Source organism: Candoia aspera, chromosome 4 (assembly GCF_035149785.1).
Source record: "Candoia aspera isolate rCanAsp1 chromosome 4, rCanAsp1.hap2, whole genome shotgun sequence".
Lineage (NCBI taxonomy): Eukaryota > Metazoa > Chordata > Lepidosauria > Squamata > Boidae > Candoia > Candoia aspera.
Genome location: NC_086156.1, coordinates 42,325,528 through 42,344,467, shown reverse-complemented (window position 1 = coordinate 42,344,467; position 18,940 = coordinate 42,325,528). Strand labels below are relative to the sequence as shown.

The 18,940-nt window shown below is 44.1% G+C and overlaps 1 long non-coding RNA gene across 1 annotated transcript in view; it reads right to left on the bottom strand.

Annotated features, from left to right (window-relative positions):
• The window catches only part of LOC134497916 (uncharacterized), an 854,438-nt gene extending 836,387 nt beyond the window's left edge, over nucleotides 1–18,051 (bottom strand). The window contains exon 1 of the long non-coding RNA XR_010067969.1: nucleotides 18,005–18,051. This is a non-coding gene — a long non-coding RNA (uncharacterized LOC134497916). The remainder of the gene's footprint in view (nucleotides 1–18,004) is intronic.
• Between the last annotated feature and the right edge of the window lie 889 nt (nucleotides 18,052–18,940).

The window sequence follows — 18,940 nt, the reverse complement described above, 5'->3', positions numbered from 1 at the left end:
TGACATACTGAGCATTAAAAAAATATACAGCTAGAGTTGCTTACTATAGTCCCTGCAGTTTTCTTGGTAAGATTTCAGAAGTGGTTTGCTATTGCCTTCTCCTGATGGCTGAGAAAGAGGGACTGGCCCTCAGTCACCCAGCTGGCTTCATGCCTAAGTGTCAAGGCAGCCTCGCCTCGAATAAAACGCGGACTCACTTAGAGGGTCTAAGGATTTCCGGCTTTATTGAAACGGAATGCGTGCAGAGAGAAAGACGGGAATCCTTATGTGGTGACAGGGTGCCCTGTTTATACTTTGCTGGCGGATGTCGTGCTTCTCCACCCTCAGGCCAGGACTGGATGGGTGCTTGAGACCTCGATGCGTCAGCTGGTGGGCGATCCCAGCAATCTCCTTTGTCTCCCTGTCGTCATCCGGACCGGGTGTGTCCTCTGAAGGTGTTTCCCCGATCTTCCGATAGGCGTTAATTACTGCCTGATGGGTGCTCCCATTATGTTGGGCATTACTCTGTGGATATGCGTGCCTGAGGGAGGTGTGTATGCATCCCTGGGGGAAATGGGAAGGCGTTCCCCTTGCCTTTTGATGGGTGCTAAGTTTGGTCTGAAGGGCTTATCTATTGTGTTAGGGGTTCCCTTCTGGATTATGGGTGCTTGAGTGATTTAGGGATTATGCTTATCCCTTCCTCTTACCTAATGTGCATGTTCCCTGTTGTGATGCACATATGCCTTGCAACGGGGAACATGACATGCTGCCCCCCAAAGAAGATCTTAGGGTGCTGGTTTGGATGGGTATGCTTCATGGAAGTTCTTTATCAACCCTTTGGCTGAGACATGTTGGGCTTGGACCCACTCTGGGTGTAGGAAATGCCTCCATTTGACCAGGTATTGTAGCGTGCCCCTTTGCCTCCTGGAGTCAAGTATTTCTTGGATTTCAAAATGCTGTTGCCCATCTATCATGATGGGTGGAGGCGGGGGGGTTTCTGTGTGCCATTTCGAAGGGGTGGCTGGTTTCAGGAGGGCGCAGTTGAAAACTGGGTGTATGCGCCTTAGATTGTGGGGTAAGTCCAGTTTGAAAGTGACTGGGTTAATAATTTCTGTGATGGGGAATGGTCCGATAAATTTGGGTGCCAATTTCTTGGAGGGCTGTGGAGATTTGATGAACTTAGTGGAGAGGTAGACCCTATCTCCCACTTTGTAGTTCAGTTGCGCCACTCTGTGATGGTCTGCAAACTTCTTGTATGTAGCTTGTGCATCTGCCAGGGCTAGCTGGATGATGGGCCAAACCGTACCCAGTTGAGCTGCCCAGTCATCTGGAGAACAGGGTGGGGTGTCTGGCTGGGGCAGTTCCGGGATTGGCACAAAGTCTCTGCCATAAACCACCTTGAAGGGTGTGTGACCTGTGCTTTGGTGTACCGCGTTGTTGTAGGCCACCTCTGCAAAAGGAAGCAGGTCCACCCAATTGTCCTGTTGGTAGTTAATAAACGCCTGCAGGAACTGCTCCAAGGTAGAGTTGATGTCATGTTCCCGTTCCGATGTTTATGGTTCCTCGTAACGTTTCACATGTCATATCTGCAGTTGCGTGCCTGCCTGGCCACGCTGGTAAATTTCCTTTGTGCTGACTTGTGATCTTCTGGAATGTATGTTTGGGTTATCTCTGCTGTTCAAGGTTACTTTCTCAGGCCGATTCTAACGGTTGCTAGCATCTGGGGTGGGTGGTTGCTATGCTAGCCTGAGGGGAGGGTTCGCAATGGGAGCAAGGCTTTTTAAGTTTGTAATTGGCGCGCTTTTGCTCATTCTCAGCTTTCTTCGTACTTTGCATACTATTCATTCAATAAATTAGTTTTCTCTAGTAATTACTGACGAGACTCCTTTTATTGGAATAGGCAATCATTACAGTTGAGGATCTCTGTAGAGCCATCTGTGTGGGGGTGCCAAGCCGTTGACAGTGCTTGCTTCATGCCAATGAGGTTTAGGAACTCTTTCCAGAACCTGGAGGTAAATTGTGTGCCCCTATCTGTCACCAAACGGTAGGGGGCACCGTGGATTTTGTAGATATGGGTGAGGAACAGGCATGCCAGTTGCTGTGCAGAGGGGATGGATGCACAGGGTATGAAGTGTGCCTGCTTGGAAAAATAGTCTTTTACCACCCAGATTACGGTTTTCCTTTGGCTGGGTGGCAGGTCGACTATGAAGTCCATGGAAATCTCCTCCCAGGGGCGGGAGGGGCTTGCTACTTTCTGTAGCAGTCCTTGGGGTTTCCCCACCTTCCGTTTAGACCTTGCACATGTGGGGCAGGATGTTACGTAATCCTTGACGTCTTTTCTTAGGGTGGGCCACCAGAATTGCCTCCTGATTAAATGTAAAGTTTTTACGAACCCAAAATATCCAGCTGTTTTATCATCGTGGGAGTGGTTTAACACCTCCGCTCTCAATGGTTCTGGTATGTATAGGGCTTTTTGTTTCCATGCGAGCCCGTGCGTAATAGATACATGGTGTTGGTTGTTTTGCAACCATGTATCTTTTTCGAGGGCTTGGGCGAGTCTTTGTTGCCAGTCCTGTGAAATTGACCTGCACCTTCCCCCATTTGCTGGTGGTTGCTCTGAGGCGCGTCGGGTTTTAGTCTGGCTGCGTGTGACAGCAGGGCAGCCAAGCTGTGTGTCTGTCCATACAGTCCCCACACTGTCCGGTGCTTGGCCAGCATCTTGAGGTTGTTGGGAAAGGGCATCTGCCAGAATGTTTTTCCTCCCCGGGATGAACTTAAGTTTAAAATTGAATCTGCTGAAGAATTGCGCCCAGCGTACTTGCTTTGGACTGAGGCGTTTCGGGGTGCTGAAAGCCTCCAGGTTTTTGTGGTCAGTCCAGACCTCGAAAGGGCAGGAGGCCCCTTCTAGGAGGTGCCTCCATGTTTCCAGGGCTGCCTTGACCACGAATGCCTCCTTCTCCCACACGTGCCATCTCCTTTCCGTTTCCGAGAACTTGCGGGAGAGGTACGCGCAGGGCTTCAGCTGATTGTCAAAATCGCGCTGAAGGAGGAGCGCTCCGATAGAAAAGTCTGAGGCATCTACCTGTACGACAAAGGGTCTGGCGGGGTCGGGATGCTGTAATACTGGCTCTGCCATGAAGAGGCTTTTTAGGCGTTCGAAAGCCGTTTGACAATCAGCTGTCCAGTTTAACAGCGCCCCCGGGTTTCGTGATTTACGGGTGTCTCCCAGGCCCTTTGTCCAGAGGAGGTTAGTCAGCGGCAGCACAATTTCCGCTAGCCCCTGGATGAAATCCCTGTAGAAATTCGTGAACCCCAGGAAACTTTGAAGTTGTCTCCTCGTGCGTGGGCGCTCCCATGCTAGTATAGCCTGGACCTTACTGGGGTCCATTTCAATCCCCCTTGCCGAGATCCGGTAGCCGAGGTAGTCGATTTGCTCCTTGTGAAATTCACACTTGGAGAGCTTTGCGTATAGCTCTGCCTTGCGGAGTTTCGTGAGCACTGACTTTACGAGGCGTTCGTGCTCGGCTTCGTTCTCAGAATAAATTAAAACATCGTCCAGGTAAACAAGCACCCCCTTAAACAAGTGGTCGTGCAAGACCTCATTGATTAGCTGCATGAACACACCCGGTGCCCCAGCTAACTCAAACGGTAGCACTCGGTATTGGAACAACCGCAGCGGGCAATTGAAAGCCGTTTTCCATTCGTCCCCCTTCTTTATTCGAATCCGGAAGTAGGCTTCCCTGAGGTCTAATTTTGTGAATATTTTGCCCTTTGCGAGGTGGGCTAGAATGTCCTTTATTATGGGCATGGGATATTTATTTGAAACGGACGCGGCATTGAGCCCGCGGTAATCTGTGCAGAGCCGGAGGGACCCGTCCTTCTTTTCCCGAAAAAGGACCGGGGCTCCGACTGGCGAGTTAGCCGGTTCGATAACCTCCTGTGCCAAATTCTTGTCAATAAAGTCCCTTAATGCCGCCAACTCCCTTTGTGTCATGGCATATATTTTTGGCTTTGGTAAGGTTGCCCCCGGGATCAGTTCAATGGTGCAGTCTGTTTTTCTATGGGGGGGGGGGAGTTTGTCAGCCTCCTTTTCCCCGAAAACATCGGCAAAGTCTTTGTATCTGGCAGGCAGACCCTCCGGGGTTTCTGCCTCCAGGTGCATTGAGGTCGTTGTCACCCTCCCCATTGCGGCGCGGGGAACTCGATCTCCTGTGGGTGCTTTGTAACGCCCATCCGAAAAGGTGATCTCTCTTGTCGCCCAATTTATTTGAGGGTTGTGGTGCCCCAGCCACGGGATCCCTAGTATGAGTAGAGGTTGGCCCACCGGTGCCACGATGAAAGGGAGGCTTTCCTCGTGGTTGCCAAGCCTCATCGCAACTCTCTCTGTGTATTGGGTGACCGGGCCCCCTCCCGCTGCTGATCCATCCAACTGCGTGAACACCAGTTGGTGCTGAAGTGGATAGCAGCGGAGGTTAAGCGCGGCCACCAGGTCTGGGTGCATGAGGCATTTCGAACAACCCGAGTCGATCAGCGCCCAAACCTTCTTTGTTTTCCCCCCGTGGGCCAGGGTGACTCTCACATATAGGGTCGCCCTCCCCGAGTCTGTTGGCAATGGCGTTGATCTTTCCCTGTTCTGTCCGGAAGCAGGGTCCATATTCAGCCATGTAGTTCCTCGCGTTGAGGAGGAAGAACGACAACGTGGCTGGGTCGCCGTTGAATCTTGCCGCGAGGTCTCGCACTCCCATCATGGGTGGGCTCCAGGGCGCCTCCGGACGCGTGGTCCTTCTCCCCTCCGGTAGGAAGCTGTCGTCCTGATGTGGGGATTCCCTCGCCCAGGCTCCAGGTGGTGTCGGCTCAGCATCCAGTCGCCTCCAGCCTCTTCCCAGCTGACGCCCTGCAGAATAGGGGGGGGGGGAAGCCCTCTCCCAGGCAACCCAGTGCGGTGTGCTCCGGCGTGGTCGGCTCCCTCCTCCCGTGCTGTGCCCTGCCGCTGCAGCTGCCATGCTTCGGGGTCAAGCGGGGGTGGGGACGAGCTTCTGGTGCTCCGTTCGCACTCACCCCGGTCGGTGCCTACGCGCTCCAACACTAGTTCTGCAAGGAGCCGCTCGATCTGTGCCAGGCGTGCTTCCATGGCTCCGCAGCACGAGTTCTCCGTGGCGCCTCCCACAGCTTGCCCGCTCCGCCGGCGATCTCCACCTCTCGCTGTGGGTGTGTTCCATTGCTCCCACGCCGCTTCGACCATCACAGGTAGGGATTCCCCCATTGCGTCGAGGGTGACCCATTCCGCCTGCGACTCACCGGTGGTCGCCCCGGTCACGTTGCGGCTGGGTTCCTCCCCCGCTGGGCATCCACTGGTCCTTACCGCGAGGTTGCGGGTGCTGTCACCGGTTCCCGGGTGCCGCTTCATCGCTGCGTTGATCCCTCACAGACAAGTCTGGAAAGGTGTTAGCGAAAAAATTTTTGGGGGATTCCCGTCTTTATGTCACTGCAGCCTCGCCTCAAATAAAACACGGACTCACTTAGAGGGTCTAAGGATTTCCGGCTTTATTGAAACGGAATGCGTGCAGAGAGAAAGACGGGAATCCTTATGTGGTGACAGGGTGCCCTGTTTATACTTTGCTGGCGGATGTCGTGCTTCTCCACCCTCAGACCAGGACCGTATGGCTGCTTGAGACCTCGATGCGTCAACTGATGGGCGATCCCAGCGATCTCCTTTGTCTCCCTGTCGTCGTCCGGACTGGGTGTGTCCTCTGAAGGTGTTTCCCCGATCTTCCGATAGGCGTTAATTACTGCCTGATGGGTGCTCCCATTAAGTTGGGCATTACTCTGTGGATATGCGTGCCTGAGGGAGGTTTGTATGCATCCCCGGGGGAAATGGGAAGGCGTTCCCCTTGCCTTTTGATGGGTGCTAAGTTTGGTCTGAAGGGCTTATCTATTGTGTTAGGGGTTCCCTTCTGGATTATGGGTGCTTGAGTGATTTAGGGATTATGCTTATCCCTTCCTCTTACCTAATGTGCATGTTCCCTGTTGTGATGCACATATGCCTTGCAACGGGGAATATGACACTAAGGCAGAACTAGAACTCACAGTCTCCCAGTTTCTAGCCTAGTGCCTGGTGCCTTAACCACTACACCAAACAGGCACTCAGTTAGATTTTAAGTCAGCCCTAAAATACCCTGTTTTGTGTTAGATCACTAACAGGAATGTACCTGGTAGCATGTGTCTAACTTTCAACCAGTGGGGTATCACTTCCAATAATACTCTACAACCCATCAATATTGGGCTACCAGATCTGGGCTGCAAAAACCCAGATGCCACTAGATGGAAGGAAAGCTTTAGGGTTTCAGTATCCTTTTGCTAGATTTTTGTAGTCCAAATCTGGTAGTGCTAAGGAAAGGCCAAATGAAATACAAGATTGCAGCTTTAATCTGTTTTTATCATTATTATTACATATTCTGAATGTTTGTAATTTTGCATCAACTTTTGTAGAGGAATACAATGCATGCATAATTCTTTTAATAAAAATATGTCCAATTCAGAATGCACTGAACATTTTCAGTAGCTTCTTCTGTCTAAAACCTCACACTACCACATACATTTCCATATAAATATAGAAAGTTTTAAAAATTAAGATCAATCACAGGGTTACTATTTTAATGCCAGAACAAATTGATATTTTTTATGTTTGCTTCACACTTTGAAATAAAATACAATGTCTAGAGTCCAGCAAAAGCAATAACTCTGAAATTTTCATATCAATTTCTGTTAGCATTTCAACTTTTAAAAATACCAATTTTCTGGTGGGGAGAGAGAGACAACAACATTAGATTTGTATTTTTTTTTTCCTTCCTGCACAAACTTCTGAAATAGCAAATCAGGAAATCAGGCATCATTTGACAAAGGGTATCTTATTTACATGGGCACAGTGAATCACCTGTTTGTTTTAGGATCTTTGAGTTGGGATTTTCCAAATCATTTAGAAAGGATTCAAATTGTTTTTGAGGTTTTTCCCCCCCAAAATGCCAAAACAATCTATATACAATTACTTCTCTTTTATCTTAAGCGATGTTTTCTTCAAGATGTAAATAACCTTTTGAGTCTATAGTCGTTTGTAACATTCTCCACCCTTTTGCAAACTGTTCTGCAGATGTTTTTCACAGAAAGGCTAAAGTAAAGTTCTGGTTTATTACTATTCATACTCATAACAATGAGCACAGCTGGCTTTGTTTCAACACCCTCAGCTGTTTTTTGGTAGTTGCAAATGCAACAATGCTTTGAATTTTAAGCACAGGTTTAGTTATTTTAAACTCAAATGTTGGACAGTGAAGCTCAGTTACTTACCAGTAAATACATAAATAAACTAATTATAAAAGATTTGCAATTAAACTAGTATGTATGTGTGAAAGACAGTGTACATCTAGATGTAGGCATGCATACAGTAAGAACAAACTTACTCTATACATGTCAGCCTACCCCACACTAGGGAAGGTGTCAGTAGGTTGGGGAAATTCCTGAATGTAACAACTGTGTACCGCCATTCCTGCAAGGCAGAATATTTTCCCAGACCTGTTATACTCTGACATAATTCCCATGTTTTACATCATTAAACAGCTTGAATGCATGAGAATACAGGCCAAAGGGATGCACTTCTAGGAAAGGACATGTGCCTCATGCAGAACTTTCTGGAAGAACCAGGTATGTATGCCAAGCACTCTGGTCCATGGCTAAGCCCACTCCCCAGTCTAGAAGAAAGACTAAATCGAGTCCAGTGTTCAAATTTATGCATTTATTAAAGAATCCAGCAGAGAGGACCATGGCACCAAGGCACTGTCTTTAAAAAATACTTTCGAGGTCACACATGATCAGAGGGACAACTGAGACTGGTTTTCCGAGCAGTACTCAGTCCTGATATAGGTGTTATGATTGTTCTATAAACTTAGTAGCTAAATCAACAATACTTTTTAAAAAATCTTGTTCACATCAGATCCTTTCTTTTATGAGTCCAAGAACAGCACATGGTACCAGGAGTGGAGGGCAAAGGAAGAAGAGAAGGTTATAAAGCAAGAACCAAAACAGAGGAAGCAGAGCATCTAAAGATTCCTGAAGAACTGTTCTTTGGCTTATCATTTGTCCCCTGCTGAGGTTTTGTTTCACAGAAAACTCTAAACTAACTTGCCTAGGTTTCTACAGCTTGTTGATACCCATAGGGTTATGCTGTCTCAGCACACTCGAAAGTTCTCTTATGATCAAGGCTCCAAAACTTCACCACCTTTGAAACTTAATGCTGGTGCCTGCATTTTTAACATTACTTGGGTTGTGCCAACCCTTGTGTTATCTGAGATAATTCCCTCTCAAATGAGGTGGTGACTCTGACAGGTCATATTTACAGATGTAACTAGTGCCACTTGTAACTTGTTCCTCCTATTGGGACAAGAGGGGATGAGAGAGGAAATGGTTAAAAGGAGATGGCCTCAATTCTGCCAGCCTGTTGAGGATGTAAGTTCATCAAATGGGGTTTTCCAAGGAAAATGGAAATAATTTTCTAATACAAAAAATAAATTTGACTATAGAAGGCCTGATCCAAATGATTCCTACAGTATCTGTTTAGCATAAATCTACGTTGTAGGAAGCTCTCCATAGGAAGTGGCTTATGCAGGTTTTTTATCTGAACATAAGCTCCTCTGCAGAGAAAGGAATCCTGAATCCAACATACTAAGCAATAGTACTTTTAAACCTGAACTAATGGCTCAGGTCTAGGATCTTGAAGAATTCTTTGGTCAGCAGTTCATTGAAACTGCACATGTGAGCATCTCATGGTATAATACAGCATATTTTCCCAATTGGGTGCCCTTCAAATTGCAGACTTCAATGCAGAATTTTCAGCCACCGCCATACTCATTGAGGAATTCTGGAAACTGAATTTAACCCATCTGGAATGCATCCAAGTTTGGAAAGGCTGAAGTAAAGTCTATCCATAACCTAGCTGTGAGCTGATCAATCAGCTGCTATCTTTGTATGTGCTCTTGCCATTGGAACATTGGAGTTCTGGGAGAGAGACTCCATGTTTATTTAATGCCCTGATTAGTTATATGTTTCACTGGATCAGCAATTACACCACATGACTACAAACCATGGTTTTAATTGGTGCATACATATCTGAAACCTCAACCTATTGGGCAGTTTAATACTGATTCCATGCTGGCTGGAGGGAATGACAACGGCAATGCCACAGCAAGGAGGAGAAAAATGAGGATGCCACAATACTGGGGTTGAAGAGGAGGAATTGGCAGCAGGGTAGATGGGTTGGCAGCTAAATATGACTTCCATGTGGTTCCCTCAAACCTGATAGCACTGCAGACCCAAGTATGTGCAGTAGCATACATACAGTCTTCCACAACTTTCTGCAAGTGGGGGGAACCAACCTCATTGGGGCAGAGTAGAATATCTAAAAGCAGCCATGCTGATTGGCTGGAAAACTGAACAGTCTTGTTGCACACAGCTTCCACTTGGTGGATATATAATTCAAGGAACATTAAAGGAGCTTCAGTGGTTAGATAAACTCCCCTCCTCTTTCAGTATAGAATTAATTTAACATAGCCACTTGAAACATCTTCTGATCATGCTTGTTATTAGTATGAATGTTGCACTGAGGAAAGGAGTACCCCCTTAAATTCAGATAAGTTATACAGTTCAAAAAACAGTGCGAACTACCTTTTAGAATCTCATTTTATTCCTGTGGCCTATATTTTTATTGTTAAATCTTTTTTGGAGATCCAATTTTTCCCAATTACCTTCCCACCTCAGTTCACCTTCTTCCCAATTCCATTGTACAATTTTGTATAATATGGCTTCAGTGGCAAAAAAAAAATTGCTACAATTTGATTTTTATGAAAAGGGAAAGAACAAGGGGGGAGGGAAACTAAAGAGAAAAGAAAAGGGAAGGAGGAATAAATAATTTACAGAATTCTTCATTGGATTGTGTGCCATGTGGTACATTCCATTTGATACAGACATTTCTATTTTTCTACATACAGTTCAAGAACTTTATTGCAACTTGATTTGGTCCAGAATATGGTCCAACTCTTCATATAACGATTTACCTAAAATACCTCTGTGTTCAGTTTGTGTAGTTACAGAATGATATTCTCTGCAAACGAGATGTCTCAGTACATTAGATTATCATTCTATCATTCCCCTTCCTTCCCCCATCCTATCCAGGCCTATTTTGCATTTTCACAATAGTGTAAGCATCAAAATGAGGCACGGGGGAGGGGTGTGTGGAAGATAATGGCTGCCACACAGAAAAAAGTCTTTAAGTCAGAAAAAAAAAAAAACCCACCCTGCGTCATGGCCTTCTTTTTCAAGAGAATCAAGAAGCTGATTATTATTATTCCAGAAAAATATCTGTTGAGCTCAGCTCTATGTACGTCAGAAAGGTCAATCACATCTTTTTGTAGAACAAAGACCTTCCTATGGTCAAGCCCAGAACACATCAGGCTCAGGAAATGGAACTTAATGTAACAGCTAATGAGTTCATCCAGAGAACACCAATTAGAATGACCACGGCCTGTGGCTAAGACTTCTATTCGTGTGTGTGCGTGTTCAGAAGGCTGCATCAAGTGTCCTATCTGAGTCTCATCCTGACTATAATGTTGTGGGGATTTTTTCTTCTCCCCTCCCTCCCTCCCTCCCTCCCTCTTTTATCATCACTTCAAAGAACATTTATTTGCTTTTCATTTGTTTTTCACTTCCTCCTGGTTTTTTTCCCATTTCCATCAATGACTCCTTCCACTATTAGGTGTTGCCTCCTCCCACTATTTGATAGGGGTGCTCCTGAAGGAAAAAGAAAAAGGCCAAGTTTTGCCCCTTAAAGATTGTCCACCCAGCTGGTGCAGGCAAGCATCTGTCTGCATTTGTTATGGATGAACAAGGCTCTATTGTGTGAATGTAGCATCAGCCTACAACTTCTTAAGACAGTTGCACCTTTCCCCAGGATTATATGGCTCCCTGGGAACAGGCAAAAGATATAGTATATTGTTTAGAAATTGCAGAGAGGTGCTATGTGCCTGCTCTGAAGCACCCTTTTGCCTCAACACCCACAGCCTTAGCCCCAAGAGGCAGCTCTATGCAGGCCCACAACTAGGGTCTGTGTCACCCGGGGCAAATATGGCTTCCGTGCCCATTTTGGTGCCCCTCTCAGTGCTCATTTTGGTGCCCCCCCAGCGCTCATTTTGGTGCTCCCCAGCACAGCACCCGGGGCACATGCCCCGCTTGCCCCCCCCCCAGTTGTGGCCCTGGCTGTATGTCTATCCAAGCAAAGCAAAGCAAAGCAAAGCAAAGCAAAGCAAAGCAAAGCAAAGCAAAGCAAAGCAACATCACATGGGTAGTCAATCCCTGCCCAATCACTGAGAATGTCATTCTTCACTTGGGAGCCCTGGCAGTATGTCTATCCAAGCAAAGCAAAGCAACATCACACGGGTAGCCAATCCCTGCTCAATCACTCAGAATGTCATTCTTCAATTGGGAGCAACTGCGGGTCCCTGGTGGGGTAAAAATACTCTAAAATATTGCTCTTGGGGGGGGGGGAGCAGAATTCTTTCCCATGGAGCTTTATGTTGCTGAACTCAAAAAGTTCTTTCCATACCCAAGACTTGACAATTTATCTGCTGCTGCTTTGTGCTGTAGCTTCCCCTGCCCTCCCTGTCTCATTGGATTCACCTAATTAAAAGGAACCATTATCTTATTAAGGCTTATAGAAAGCAGCTCCCTGAGGGGAAGGGGGAGCCTGGCTGAATAAGGCTATGTCTTTATCCTATACATATTTACTCAAGGGTAATTCCCAGGGAACTCAAAAGGGTTTATTTTCTAAGAAGGCATGTTTAAGATTATGCTATTAATGTCATTTCCCCCTTATACTCCTGAATTCTTCTGAAAGAACAAAAATTAATATTGATCACATTTCATATATTTAGATGAGTTACTGATTTTGAACTAAGTTCTTTGCTTGAGGTTCAGAGTGGGCACTTTTATTCAGAACTTCTTCCCAGGAGAGAGGATTAAAGGATCAAAATAACGCTATGCCCTTCTCGTAGGCATATTGGAATATAGTCACTGGTAGGACAGTAGAGTTCCTAGACCACACAGAACCTAATGCTTCCTTGACATTCTTTTTTTCTTTCAATTGTATTGTTGTGGTTGTTTTAACAAGATTCAAAACATAGAATACAAACATACAAAAAATACAGTGAATTACTAAAGACACTTAATAAATCACTTTTAAAAACTAAACAGAACCAAAAAAGAAAAAAGAAAAAAAAATCCCCTCCCAAATGTAACCCCCCAATTAAAAAAACCCAAAACCAATACTATAGGTCATTTCTTCCAAGACATTTCTTTCTTTATTTCACCTGACTTTTAAGGCCGCTCTTTGCACGACCATGACAATTCCATCATGGTCATGCAAAGTCTGCCCAATCTCAAAGAAGGAAGGGGAGGGAAGCTTTTGAAAAGCAACACTAGTTCAGTTAAGAGGAACATAAAAAGTTAACCTGAATCCAGTATAATTAATCCAATAATTTGCAGGGAAGTCCATTTTGGTTGGACCTCAGGAAAAAATGCCTAAAAGAAAGAGCTGTTCGATACTGGAACTGATTGCCTTGGGTAGCAATGGATTTCCGTTCACTGGAGATGTTTAAACAGAGGCTGGATAGCCATCTTTTGGGGATGCTGTACTAGTGGATTCCTCCTCTGGCCAAGGAGTTGAACTAGACGATCTCCCAGGTCTCTTCCAACCCTTGCACTCTATGATTCCGCTACTTCTATCTTAACCAGGGCTGGCACCCAAACGTTTTGCTTCCAGATAGGAAAAAAACAAGATGGTGTCACCTTCCATTACATGTATGAAAGGCGACCAGATGGACAACTGAAGATTTCTTTAGCATTGGGACTGCGATAGCATATTCTACTCCATGCAAGGTAGCAGACTAGTTTAGGGGGAGGTACATCATTTATTTATTTATTATTCAAATTTTGTTACCACCCATTTCCCCCCCACTCTTTTCTCCATCTGCATTGCTATTGCCAGACACCCTTGCTTCCCTTGGTTTAACAGTAGGGCTGGGCCTGCCTTGGCTAACCCCCTGTATCCTGCCTTCTGCCCAACTCCTCACTCCCAGCAACAAAACAGCTGGATTTTTACAAGCTTCTTTTATATCCAGAGCTGAATGTAAGAGAAAGCTTACTCTACCTGTATGATTCTTCCCTTCTTTCACCCAGGACAACCTCTGAGAAGGGCCACATCTGCATTCCATCTTTATTTGCCTTGCTCTGGGTCAATATTTGTATTTCAGTTATATTTCTCCCACATTGCAGGCCTCACATTGAATAATCTCACACATTCATTATTCTCTGCTTTGCACCTTATTATGAAAGCAGGCTTTGAGAGGAACAATGAGAGCACTCAAGAGAAATGATACTACATAAGCCATTACAAAATGCAGCATTGATGTCAGAGTCAAGATAATGCTGGAATAATGGTGGCAGATGCATGCCAGGGAATTCAGAAATTGGAAATACCACAGGCGGCTGCCTCTGCGAATTGATTCCAGGTGGTCAGTTTCATCAGTAATTATGCACTCATAGGGTAGGGTGGCAGGGGGAAAAAAAAAGCATTATTGTGCTCCATCTTCATCTTCCTAAGCCTTTCAGACTGGCAAAGATCTTCTCACCAGGTGAAAAAGAAGAAGCAACAGCACTGCACAGTTTGCATCAGGCAAAAGGGGGCCTGTGAATTAGATTAGCTGGGGCAATGTCTTTGTTTTCCTCTGAATGACAATCATGCGCTATGCCCTTAAAATCCAATTGCCAAAAAAAGGCACTTGGGACCCCAGCATTAATGTCATCAGACATTATCTCTTAATTAATATCTGGCAGCACTCCGGTGATGGAACAATGGGAATTTCATTGGAAGAAAAACATTAAATTCACACTGAATATTATACTTACAGAAAACTGGCATAAGATGTTTCAGTGCTGGTATATTTCTCCAGGACCAATTGCTAAAGTAGACAGTTTATTCTCTAAAAATTCTTGGAAATGGTTGGTTCATTTTTTCTAGTTTTGGAAAATAGGAAATTACCTTTTACTCAACCTTACATTCCCTCTAAGTATTCTTAATTAGCTTTGTACATAGTATCTGCTGCAAGGATACTCTGGGCTCTGAAAAGTACACCTGGTTCCTTCTTCAGAAAAATGGCTAATTAAGCTTTGGGAGTATGCCTTGATGTCCAAAATAACTTTATGTTTCAAAAGTAAATCTGCAGTAGAATTGAATTTAACTTGGAAACAATTTGTGGATTATAATTTCATATACAGGCTTGTACCACATCTGAAATTTGGGTGTCTCTTAACATAGAGTCTTTAATTGCTTGGAGATAAATTAATCTCATTTTATGATTTATACTGTCCTGACCATTGCTGTTAATATTCACAAATTATTGGGATTTTAACAACAATTTGTAGTTTTTAAAAAGATGATTTATATTCAGTCATTTAAAACTAGTGAAATTTTGGCATAAAGTTTGGAGTTGCTCTTTATTTAAGTAGCATGAATTGGAAAAGAACATGATGCTCCCCTGTCATCACTTCAGCTTTTGATTTGTGTGAAAGCTTACCCCATGGGACCCACTGAACTGAGCTGGAGGAAAAGTCTCCCAAAGGACTATTCTGACAGCTAAGGTTACCATTCACTGTTGTTTTAATGCACTAAACATCTGTAAGATGCTGCATCCAGGCCATCTTTGGCAGTACAGCATCAGTAGTAATAGGTTATACTAACCTTAACAGTGGCTTATCTGTTTGTTTAATCAGTGATGTCATCAAAGTAAACAAAACCCACATGATGCAGACGTCACCAGGTCCTGACCCCTTCCCAACATGATGCTGGAGTCACAAGGTCACGATACCTACCACACATGACATGTTGAACCTAATCCCATCAAGAACAGGGTGACAGTCAATCCTGGAGTGCATGATTAGCTTAACCCCAAACCTAGCCCTAATCCTATGTAGATTCAAACCAAAACTAAGTAAAGAGAACAATTAACAGAACTCTAGGCTGAGCTGTATTTGGGAAGCAAGCCCTGTTTCATGCATTGTGAAATAACCTAGTGATAGTTTTAATTTTTGTAGAATTTTAAAATCAGCGTTTTGAATGAAGGAAAAGGAGTCCCTAAATCAGCCTGCATTTGCCTCCCTTTTGATGGACGAGCCGCCCTTAATTGGGGACATGGGAGTGGGAGGTTCCAGTTGATAAGCAGAGGAATGCAGGGATGAGTAGTACAGAGAACCGGCTTTGGGCAGTTTTGCTGAACTTTGAAAGACCCCTACCCAATTATAATGGAAAATATTCAAATGAGCATTAGTGAAGACATGCTAGAGATACTATGGGATGTTAATATGTAACATGGAAAGCTTACACGCAGGTGCGAGCAGCTGATTTTAGTTAGCCAATCACAATTTTATACAGTATATTCCCTCTTAATGAATGGTATAAATGTAACCAATTGTAACTGCTGGGTGTTCCTCTCAACCAAGAGGCAAGAGGTTCCCTTTTTGTCTGCACACATAAATAAAGAGTTACTGGAATCCTTCGGTTTCAGTGACTGGCAGATCCGTGCCAGGTTTTACAAACTGCCGGCTTTCCGGCCAATACTTTTCTGAAAGTTTTTTATTTCTATGGATTTTTAAAATCACTCCCTCGAATGCAGGAAAAAAGAACTTTTCAAACCACAGCAGTCCCAGAGTGATTGATTTAACCTTAACCTCAACCCTAATCCTATAGGGATTCAAATAAGGCCTAAGTGAAGTGAAAACCACAGGCAGCAGTTACCTTGTGTAAAAGTTAAAGACACATCATCTGCAAATTTTAACCTGAAAATACACATGCACATATATACCCCCACCCGTTTGCAAATTTCACTGAAAACACAAATATGCACATACACATTTTGAAGCATGGCCTTAATAAGATTTTATTCCACCCTGCCTTCTAGCAAAGCCAGGAAAATTTAATCAGGAACCAAATACTCACAGACACACAACAATCAACCAAGCAGCAAGTATCCAACAGTGATTCTTATTACCGATACATCTAGACATGCCAGATCTGTGATTCTGGACATGTGCACAGGTCAGTCATGTGACAGCTAGTAAAAAGGGCTAGGGCTAGGGTGGGGGTCTCCAGGCCTATCTGGGCAGAACATGCGCATGTCCCGATATGTCAGAGTCATGATTCTGGGCAATGGGTAGGGTGGGGTGGGGGTGGTATGTCCAGACATGCCTGGGCAGTTGCTGCATTGAGGTTCACCAGTTTAAAGCCCAGCATGCTTCTGAAAAATAAAAGGCCAGCGGTTTGAAGATGGCAAATATGGATGGTGATTTGTTTGATGCAAAATTGACCCCAAAGCCTCCAAAGTGGGGGGTTAGAAGAAGAAAAAGACCCTGCACTCCTGAGCCATGTGGCTTCTCCAAGGAGAATGCACAGGATGAACTTATACTGCCTTGTAACTGTAGGTTCTGCAAAACATCAAATGGTAAGTAAAAATAAAGATTAAGAAAGTAGTATTTCAGATAAGTGAAACCACCACTCTAATTCTATCTTATTACCTGTTTTAGAATTGATGGGGTCTCAAGATGTTACGATGACACAGATTCTGAACGTGTGTATCATAAAAATGCTACATCATTGTTTAATGGGCTGTCTGCAAGAAGATGAAGAGCAAGTGGACAGAGCTGGAGAAACAGAGCTTATTAAAAGCTTGTGCTGTAGACTTTTCAGACCTGAGGCTCTTTGGATCATCATAAGCATTTCCTACGACTGGATAAATTATATTTCATGCAAGACACCCTTGGTGAACTCAATGCCCACATACAGTGCATCAAGAAGAACTCATAAATTGAGCTTAATTTTTTTTTCTTTTTTTAATGACAGAAAGTAAAATTATTGTTCTCAATTTAAAAACTGTAAAACTGTAATTCATTATCATTCTCTCTTAAGACAACGGTGAGGAAGTCTGCTTTTTCCACAAACCCTGATCAAATAAGCTGTTATGTCAAGATTACCCTGAATCACAGAGCATTCCTCCTTTATCAAGGGTTGAATTCTTCTGGTAGTAATCTGATACCTAGGGAAGAGGGAAATTTTGTTTGGCCCAGTTTTTTAAGAACAATTTCCCCATTTTCTCACATTTCGTCATAAAAGAGAAAGGCAGGCCTTTAAAACGGGAATGAAATAAATAAAACTGAGAGACTCATCCATGTCTAGTGGCATCACAATAGATTATTTACGTAAGTCAAACATCTGTGTGGATAAGGGAAATTACAACTTAGAAATGAAGAACACATAGTTAATATTAAGGTCTTATGACAGTGATTGACATGAGTATTACTTAAAAGGATCTTTAGATGTGAAGGTGAAGGAGGGAGTTGATGAGCTTTTCAACATGTATTAAGAATATGTAAACAATCTTATAACCTGAAGAACATAACCTTTGATCCTGTGTGTGTTCTGCAAGCAAGATGACCAATTACACAGAAAGTCAACATGAACAGGTCCTTCTATTCTTACCAAGCCAGTTGTGAATCTTCGTTAGAAAGCTTTTGCCTTCAATAATAGAAAAAGAAAAAGGAGATGTCATGCTTATTAAATATACTGATTGAAGAGGCTGCCTTGGGTCCATATGGAGTAATGAAGTGATTCCCTTCATCCAAGCAAACAGGTAACATGTTATCCAGGAGCATCTGCATGGAGGGAAGGTATAAAAAAAAGTCAAGATGGCATCTGCAACCATGTGACTGAAGCCCCACCCCTTTTGTACATGTATTGTCACTACACACATGTACAAAGGGGTAGGGCTTCAATCACACTGCTGTGACAGCCAGCTTGCTTGTTTTACCACTCCCACCCCCACTGATGCCTCTAGAGATCATGTTACTTTACTCTGCTCTTAGAGCAATGTTTCTCAACCTTAGCCATTTTAAGAAGTGTGGACTTCAACTCCCAGAATTCTCCAGCCAGTCCATACATCTTAAAATGGCTAAGGTTGAGAAACACTGTCTTAGAGGCAAGGTGGCTTCATTGCTTCATGAAGCAGCTTTGAGGGAATGTTTTGCATAGAACTTGCACCAAAGACAAGCACTCCTTCAGTGATTTGCACAACCCTAAGTGGTATGAATACTTAGCAAAAATGTTTACTCATTTGTTTTCCCAACAATGCTTAGGGAGACTTGCAGCAAAGCTATCACATGAAGGAGCTTCAGGATGAGACTTTCCTATCAATTCAGTTGCTGACAGTATATTGACACAGCCAATCAACAGAACAGCAACCGTGCTGGACAACATCAGCTTTTCTACATATTGGCTTCCTGCCCCAGGCAAACTTTCCCAGCACTGGATGCTGTTGAGGCCCTGCAATAGATCAAAGGTCTTGCAGCAGGTGTTTTATTCATTCTTCCTGTCCAAATTCTCCATCAAGGAATCCCAGCCACATATGGGAAGAAAAATAAAGGTGTCATGCCAGAAAGAGAAATGCAGAAAGGAGAAAAGCTGTAATCCTGAAGACACTTAACAAGACTTTGTCCTAGTGAGTTCAGTGCAACTATTAGTAAACATTTTTACAGATACTGGTTTAATGAGTACGAGGCTGCCAAATTGTGCTACACAAATAATTCATTGTTGCTGTGATAGATGCAAGAGTCAAAACATATTACATATTTTATTTATTTATTTATTTCTTATTCAAATTTTGCTACCGCCCATCTCCCCCAAAAGAGAGAGACTGGACTCCATTTACAACTACACGTTTGGGGGACCCTTTGTCAAGCTGTTGTCAGCAGCCTAAGTAGATCTCCACCTGACTGCTTGCACTCTTAATCTCTTATATCCCAGTCTCTCCAGCATTCC